Here is a 9,690-nt window from a genome sequence, read left to right as displayed (position 1 = left end):
TGCAGGGCTAGAGAGATAATCCCAACTAGTAAAGCACTCAAATTGCAAGCAGGAGGGTCTGGATTTGAATAAAGCTGGGAAAAGGATCACACATTTGTAAACACAGTAATGGGAAGGCAGAAACAAACCAATCCCGGAGCTTGCTAGTCAGCCAGCCTAGTCTAAAGTGATCTCTAGGCCAATAAGATATCTTGGCTCAGAGTAAAACCAACAGTGCCAGAGTAGCAATACTTGATCTTGTCATTCTGGCAACCACATGAATGCCCACACATGCATATTGAACTTCCTCACACGTGTGTACCTGCATGAACACACCACAAGTGCTTAGAGAAACACAGACACCTAAAGATGGAATGTGTGTTGTATGTCTTTCCATGAATGGTATTTCTTTTAAATTTTCTACTTAAAATGAATTCAAGGGGAGAGAGAGAGAGAGAAAGAGAAAGAGAGGAGAGAGAGGAGAGAGAGAGAGAGAGAGAGAGAGAGAGAGAGAGAGAGGATATGAGTGAATATAAGTCCATCACTGTGGTGGTTTAAATGAGAAATGGCTCCCTCTAGACTCATCGATTCAGGCCAATGTCCACAGGATGCCAGCCAGTGGCACTCTTTGGGGAAGTTTAGGTAGTACAGCCTTTCTGGAGGAAGTGTGTCACTGAGGGGGGGAGGGAGTTTAATATTTAAGATTAAATCTTCAGTCTACTTCCAGTTCACTCTCTCTGCTTTGCTCTTGTGTTTGAAGGTGTGCGTTCTCAGCTCTGTCACCATGTCTGCTGCTCGCTGCCACAACTCTCACAGTGATGGACTCTTAGCCCTCTGGTCCTGCAAACCAAAATCAACTCTTTCTTCTACAACTTGTGTTTTGGTTATGGCATTTTATTACAGCATCAGGAAAGTAACTAATATAGTGAGACTATGCATTCTTCCTCAACATGGAAAACATACAGGTCTCTGGAATTAAGTCTCATACATCCCCAAATGTATGTTCAGAAAATTCACTTCCTCCTGGATGATCCCTTACAGGTAAATACTGTATAATGAAATGCATCATGGAGGAGATCTAATTTTCAGTGAACTCTTACCAGGGACTATCAGTGTCTGATCCCTGAAGGGTTTGCAGTGCAAGCACCCAGGCCTTCAGGGTAGACCTGTCACCCAGTGCACCTACCTCATGCTCCTGTTCAAGACATGACTCCTGAGACTCTTGAGTGTGTGACAACAGAGCATGAATGTGCTGGCTCGTTTTTGCCGTCTTGACACAAACCTACACATATCAAGGAAGAGAGAAGATTAGCTGTAAAACGACTCCAAAATTTTGGCCTGTAAGGAAATATTTTGTGTATTTTCTTGATTAACGGGGAAAGACACAACTCATTGTGGGCAGTGCCAGTCCTGGGCTGGTGGTCCTGGATGGTATAAGAAAGTAGTCTGAGCAAGCCATGGGGAGGAAGCCATTAAGAAGCATTCTTCCATGGCCTCTGCTTTAGTTTCTGCCTCCAGGCTCCTGCCTTGAGTTCTTACCCTAATTTCCTTTGGTGGTAGACAGTAAGCTGTAAGCTGAAATAAAAACCTTTTCCTCTCCAAGTTGCTTGCGGTTGTGGTATTTTTTTTCACAGCAATAGAAACCTGACCACACATTAAGTCCTACCTGGAGTTCTGCCACTTCCTGGTGAATTACACTGGGTGACCCTCATGCTAATTGAGTTGGTTTTCTGATCTGTTAGCTTGTAGAATCCATCAGCTTTTCCTTGCTCCTCTCTCAACACCACTGTGAGTTATGATAGAGAATTCTGTATCAATGCTCTGACCAGAACCTGCAAGAATAAGGGTGTTGAAGTGTCAAGATATTGAGTGGGCAGACCTAGGATTGAAAAAGATAGAAAAGATAAAAGAGAAGATAAAACAATTTCTGGGGCTATAATGTCTTGCATAAGCTGATCATTTCTGCCAAGCAAGTTTATTACGAAGTATAACATTGTATATACTATTTACAGAGGGAAAACGGCCAAGGTCAGTAGAGAGTGAAGTCAGACAGTGCTGGCAAAGAGGACACAGGATGATACCTCAGACACAGTTGCTTTTAGAAACACAGCCCAGGGTCAGAGATGAGTCCCCAGAAACCACAACCTTGACCCCTTCACTCCTTCGAGGTACTGGCTCCATCCTCAGATCAGGCTGGCCAATCCTACTCCTGGACAAGGCCACAGAACTACAGTTCCCTTTGTCTTTTCATTGAGGCCTCTGAGGAAGTCTTGGGTCAGTCTGGCTCCCCACAATGCTCAAATCTATTTCCCTGTTGTGCTGGCTGGATTTGTGTGTCAACTTGACACAAGCTGGAGTTATCACAGAGAAAGGAGCCTCCATCGAGGAAATGAGATCCAGCTATAAGACATTCTCTCAATTAGTGACTAAGGGTGGAGGGCCCAGCTCATTGTTGGTGGTGCCATCTCTGGGCTGGTAGCCCTGGGTTCTATAAGAAAGCAAGCCGAGCAAGCCAGGGGAAGCAATCTAGTAAGCAGCACCCTTCATGGCCTCTGCATCAGTTCCTGCCCTGTGTGAGTTCCTGTCCTGACTTCCTTTGGTGATGAACAGCAATGTGGAAGCGTAAGCTGAATAAACCCCTTCCTCCCCATCTTGCTTCTTGGTCAGGATGTTATATGCAGACACCTGTTTTATGATCAAGACACCTGTATTAGCAGACCTTCTTATTTCTTCTTGAAAGAGTGGGTATTGAGTCCAGGGTAAAGTGTCTTCCCACTGGGACCATCATAGAGCTCTGCATTCCTTTGGGGGCGGGTTCTAAGTTTATATTTGTGGTCTTACCTGCCAACATCATCATCCTGCAAGGGAAATCATTGGGGACATTAGTATAAGAAAAGTTATGCTGCGTTCTTTTCTATTCATAACCTCCATCAGTCCCAAGAGTGATGTAAAAGTAGTCAGTAGCCTTAAGGCCGTGGCATGTTTGAGGGGAGCATGAAGAATTTCCTGCCTCATCAACTGCCGTGTCTTTACTCACCGGGTAATTTAGAAGCCATAAGTGCATACGCTTGTCTTTTGTGTTTTTTAGTCCCCAGGGTCTTTCTCTATCATTAACATGATGTTTTATTTTGGGCAAGGTGAACTCCCATTCTTAGGGGCAGTTGACCACTTCTTCTCTCCTGGCTTGCATTATGAAGACCAGAGGTCCTCTAGCATGTTCAGGATGCAGGTTTTGTCACTTCTGCTTATGTCCATGGGAATCATCCAGCTATCATTCGATTTGAGTAGAAGACACAGAGCCTATTGAGAGATGAGCTGGGAGAGTCTGTCCCTGAAAAGTAACGAAAGAGTTCTGTTGAGAATGGAATTGTGAAAATTGGCTTTTCAAACTCACCAATACTTTTGTTCTTCAACAGAACTTCACACATCCCCTGCATCAGCTCTCGTCTTTTGACCTTATGGAAGTTCTCTCCACAGTGGTTCTCAGGTGATCAGGAGAATGGTTTTGCTTCTCTGGAAGATATTGCTAGAAGGTGTTTATAGTCACCCACAGTAGCTAGCCAGTTGGCCATCCTGACTGGAACAGATTCGCCCCTCCTACAGTAAGGAGTTTTCAAGAGACATTGCCAAGGTCCTCAGATGGGAGTTGGAGAGTCACGCCTTCTCCAGTTACAAGACTTGAACAAGTTTCCTTTTCATTTGCTTTGCCTGACTTTCAGAATCATTATCCACAGGAAAACATGTTGTGCTTGCAGACAGGAACTTAGCAAGGCTGTCCTCTGAGAGGCTCTACCAGCAGCTGACTGAGATGGATGCAGAAACAGCCAAGCATTGGACTGAGGTCAGGGACCTCTATGGAAGAGTTAGGGCAAGGATTGGAGGAGCTGAAGGGAATGGTAACCCCATAGGAAGATCAACAGTGTCAACTGGACTCCTGGAGCTCCCAGAGACTAAGCCACCAACCAAAGAGCATACACAGGATGTTCCAAGGCCCCCCGGCATGTATGTAGCAGAGGACTGTCTTGTCTGGCCAGAGTGGGAGAGGATGAGCCTAACCCTGCAGAGACTTGATGCCCCAGGAAAGGGGGATACCCACAGAAGGACCCTTACAGAGGTGAAAGGAAGGGGGGATGGAGTGAAGAACTCTTAGAGGGGAAACTGGGAGTGGAGCAACACTTGGGATATAATTAGAATAAATAAATAAAAATGTGTCCTAAGCTCAGAGGGTGACCTCTGGCTTTTGTGTTTTTCAGTCCTCCATGGGAATGAGGAATCCCATGGAAGTTTGGGGATAAAGCCATGCTTTGTTAGGGTTTTCAGTGTGTGTGTGTGTGTGTGTGTGTGTGTGTGTGTGTGTGTGTGCGCGTGTGTGCGTGTGTGTGTTTTCACATGTGCATATGTCAAAGGATAATGTCATTTGTATTCCTCAATTCATTTATTGAGAGATGTTTACTGAATTTGGAGCTCACCAGTTCTACTGGGTTAGCTAGCCAACATCTCTTTGCAGTTCCTTCTCAGCTCCCCCAGCTCTGCCATGTCTGCAAATAATTTTCACTATGAGTTCTGGGTGTGTGGACTCTGCTCCTTACATTTGCCTGGCAAGTACTTTGTCCAGTGGGTGATCTTCCAGCCACCACCCTAGTGGGTTGGGTAATTTTTTTTTTTTTTGGTTGTTGTTCTGCAGCTTCTGACCTGTAATCAATTCAGCCTGTAGAACTTTGGACTTGTGACTTTTCTAGATAAAAATTTACACAAAGGTAACCCTGAGATTCTAAAGTCCAAGGACAGATTAAAGTGCTAGATACTATTTCATTTGATGTCCCAATTCTGAGACTATTTTTCAATGTGGGGATCATGACACATTGGTAGTTAAATATTATATAATGGCTATCAACTATGCATTTTAAAAAGATTTATTTAGTTGTGTGTATGCACACATGTGTGGGTATATGTGTTTCTGTGTGAGTGACATGTTTTTGAGTGCCATGGAGGCCAGAAGAAGACATCTGATGTCCTAAAATTGGAGTTGTGTTTAGATATGAGCCTACCGTATGTATGTATGTGTGAATATATATATATATATATATATATATATATATATATATATATATATATTTGGAATTGAACTTAGATCTGTAAAAACAGAAAGCACCCTTAATCTCTGAGCTATCTTGACTCAGAATAGAAATGATCAGAGTAAAGCAAACGTAGCAAGGGTAGATGCTTTGGAGAAAAAAAAATTCATGCAGCACCTGCTTGTAAACCAAATGCATATATAGACACTTGAGTGCTGAGTCTCAAGTCAGGTGTATTCCTTGCTGTGGGCTTCGGTATAAAGACCTTGCAGAAGAGCTTCTTATTAGTCTAGCTGAAATTTATAGTTCCTTTGGGATCTTACAGATGTAGTTTTGATATATTGTAGGTAATTAAAAATAAGGAATGTGCCTAACCCTTGCTCTGGAAACACAAAAATGGGGCCTTTAAATATATTTTTAGAAGAATTTACTTGTTTGTTTATGTGTACACATGTGTATGGGGAACATAGACCTAAAGAGGGCACAGGGTCAATGGAGCTGGAGTTATAGGCGGTTATGAGCCTCCTGATGTGAGTGGCGGGAACTGAACTGAACATCAGGCCTCTGCAAGGACAATGAATGTTCTTAATTGCTGGGCCATCTGTCCAGTCTTTAAATGTACTTTTGAGGCAATAAAGAAAGTGGCCTGTGGAAGCCACTATAAAGTCATTTTATTTGCTAGAAATTTGTATGGTGTATATTTACTGCATGTGGTGCAGTGTTACATGAGATATGGTAACATACCTTACATTGTATGTTGAACATGGCACTCTCTACCCTCCTTCTCAACATTCTCACTCTGACTACTCTGTTCTTCTAGGCAGTTTCACTTCTTCTTTTATGATGCGTGTGAACACACACACACACACACACACACACACACACACACACACACACACACTGTCGTCATCGTCGTCATCATCAACAACCACAGCACATCATCTTTCTATTGTTGGACACTTGGGTTGGCTCTGTCACTTAGCTCCAGTGAATGGTGTTATAGTCTCTGTGATGTGCTGGAGTCCCTTGGATGAGGCCTTCGGCTGAATACCCGGGATTGAGATGACTGACTGTCTCTTATAGTAGCTCTATTTCTTTTAGAAACTCTGCATTTGTTCCCATACCACCCGCCTCACTCATATTCCCACTGTTAGCGTATCAAGATTCCCTTTTGTACACACCGTCACCAGCATTCGCTGTTTGTTTTCTTGGTGACTACCATTGTCCTGTCTGAATAGGAAGGCTGACGCTCCAGTTTAAGTAAAGTGTCCAGACAAACACGTTTGCAGGAATCAACACAATCAACTTAGCTGTTGGTTGTTTTCCTGGACATAAACTTTCTGGAAAAGCCACCTTGGCTCCTAAAGCTAAGCATTTATAGGATTTCTAGATTAAGTTCTTTTCATTTAAGTTAATTCCCTTCTCTGTGATGTTGCTTTGTTAGTTACTAAGTAAGCATGCAGTATCAGGTACTAGTTGGTTTTTAGAATTGGGTGCTGGTGAAAGGTGAAAGAACAAGACGCTTACAATGGGGACTAAGCTATCTGATTTTATGAGAACTTGGCATTTTTCCAATAAATAATACAGTAGAGATAAAAAAAAAAAAAAAGGAACATTTTAGAGGGGCCAGAGAAATTGCTTAGCAGTTAAGAGAACTTACTATCCTTCTAGAGGACCCAGGTTCAGTTCCCAGCACCCACATGGTGGTTCACAACCCACCCATTTGTAACCACAATTCTAAGGTATCTTAGATCCTTTTCTGACCTCTTTGGTCACTGGGTGTGCACATGGTGCACATACATACATTCAGGCATAACATTTATACACACAAAATAGACTTTGCCTCATTTGATGAAATTAGTACTGGATGAAAAGTTGGTTTATTTTTACAACAGTCATTTCTATGGGGGCATTAGGAGACAAATTAGCCTTTGTTCTGAAATGTTGGTTACCAAAGGTATTCAGTTACTGTGGATAGACACCAGTTTCTACCCAAGTCATGGTCCCATTGGCTTTTGTTTAAAGGAACAGGTCTCTAGGAATCCTTGATCCTGCTGGTCCTTATTCTGTGCTCTGATTTGCTCTGCTCTTTCTATATACTGTCTTCTCTAATTTTCTTATATTCAACGGTGGCCTTAATCAGCAAAGCAATAGACACCAGCATATTTTTTTTTCTCTAGACTTCAAGAGAGAGGTAAAGGGTCCGACTCGATCGATATCCTCTTTTACTTTTTCTAAAGTCGCCTTCCAGGATTCTTTCTGACTTAATGTTGGATCACTTTATTGAAACTGTATAGCATGTTGAGAGGAAACCTGGTGGAATTAGCTCACAGGATTGGGAAGCCAATGGGGATTGGATGAATCAAGATGTGGGTATTAGATGTGCAACTCTGGGTGATTAGCATTTTAGCGTATGCTTCAGGATTCTCAACTGTAAACTAAAGATAATACTGTGATATTTTAATAAGGTGTGTGTTAGTGTGTGTGCGCACACTCGAATGTGTTCATGCCTACCTGTGAATGAATGTACAAGGTGGAGAAAATAAGAATGAATGAGAAATACTTTTGCCTGGCATGGAGCATCATAAAACTCAAAATAATAACATTAATTATGTTTTATATGAGAAGTGTGACCACAGTGTGGTTACCATGGCAAACTCCATTGCTATTTGCATGCGAAGCCTACAGATACTACCAATACTACAAACACAATTTCTTTTAATTAAAGATGTGGATATTACAATTGACCGAGTAGCTGGTAGTCTAATGAAAGCCTCCTCTGTCCTAGCCATGTCCCCGAAGAGCCAAATGATTCAGCAACACTGAGCTCATTCAATTCCCTCTTTCACCCGGATAATTGGAGCTGAAGAGAAACAATTACAGAGCATTACAAAGCAGAACATAATTAAAAAAAAGAGGTACATTTTGGGAATCAGAAAATCCTTTGTGAGAATAAGTCCAGGTGTGACCTCTTTGCCCTTATCCATGGGGCATTTTATATAAGATATTAATCAGGTCTTAAAATTTAGTTGTATTCAATAAGAGGTATTAAAATGCAAATAACACTGTATCCAAGGTAGCTTTAAAATCAGATTATTATTTTAAGATGTGTTATTTCTTTAATTATGTATATCTGTGGACCATGGGTATGCACACCTGAGTGCAGTGGTCTTCAGAGGCCAGGAGAGGGCATCAGATCCCTTTGAGCTACAGTGAGAGGTGTTTGTGAGCTGCCTGATGTGCATACTGTGGACCAAACTTTGGTCATCTCTCTCTTTTTTTTATTGGATATTTTATTTATTTACATTTAAGATGTTATCCCCTTTCCTGGTTTCCTCTCTGGAACCCTCTATCCATCTCCACTCCCCCTGCTTCTATGAGGGTGCTCCTCCACCCACCCACCCACCCACCCACCCACTTCCACCTCACTGCCCTGGCATTCCTCTACACTGGAACATCGAGTCTTCACAGGACCAAGGGCCTTTCCTCTCGTTAATGCCAGACAAGGCCATCCTCTGCTACATATGTGGCTGGAGCCATGGGTCCCTACATGGGTATTCTTTGGTTGGTGGCTTAGTTCCTGGGAGCTTTTGGGTGGGGGGTCTGGCTGATTGATATTGTTGTTCTTCCTATGGGATTGCAAACTCCTTCAGTTCTTTCTGTAACTCCTCCATTGGGGACATCGTGCTCAGTCCAATGGTTGGCTGTGGACATATGCCTCTGTATTTGTCAGGTTCTGGCTGAGCCTCTCAGGAGACAGCTATATCAGGCTCCTGTCAGCATGCACTCCTTGGCATCTGCAATAGTGCCTTGGTTTGGTGTCTGTATATGGGACGGATCCCCAGGTGGGGCAGTGTCTGGATGGCCTTTCATTCAGCCTCTCCTCCACACTTTGTCTCCATATTTTCTTTAGACAGGAGCAGTTCCGGGTTAAAAATTTGGAGATGAGTAGGTAGCTCCATCCCCTCAACCAGGGGCCTTGTTTAATCTCTGGATATGGTCTCTTAAAGCAGTCTGTGCTCTTAAATGTTGAGCTATCTCTCCATCCCCTAACCATATTTTAACATTTCAGTTAAAATCAGTTAAGAACCTGAACTAGATAGGTGATGGGCCTAGGGCAAAACCTACTATTATTATTCTGCCAAAGAAGCATATCAATAAAATGATCCCTAATGATATATTGATATGCCCATAGATCAGTGTATCATAGATCAGTCATCATCAGAGAAGCTCCTTGCTTCTCTGGGAACTAACACAGAGAGAGCCACACCTGAACACTGTGCAGAGACTGAGAAACTTTGGAACACCCTAAATCCTAAATGGGATGTTTTCATCAAGCCCCTCCCCTTACTGCTCAGGGATCTGTGTGGATGAGGAGCCAGAAAGATTGGAAGAGCCACAGGTGATGGATGCCTCCAAGGAAACAGTGTCTTACAGATACAACAGGACAGATGCACAGGTGACTCACAGAGACTGTGGCAGAATGCATGAGGCCTGCATGGGTTCATGCCACATGGAGTTCCAGCACTGAGAGGGGCAAGAGGACACTGGGTCCAAGTCCTAACCAAGACTCTATTTGCAAATGATTCCTGCTCATAAAGGGAAAATGAGTTTTTGCCAGTGAAGTGTCACTGCG

This window comes from Arvicanthis niloticus, chromosome 17, assembly GCF_011762505.2.
Source record: "Arvicanthis niloticus isolate mArvNil1 chromosome 17, mArvNil1.pat.X, whole genome shotgun sequence".
NCBI lineage: Eukaryota > Metazoa > Chordata > Mammalia > Rodentia > Muridae > Arvicanthis > Arvicanthis niloticus.
The sequence above is the reverse complement of the archived record's forward strand: the minus strand, read 5'-3'. Positions refer to the sequence as shown.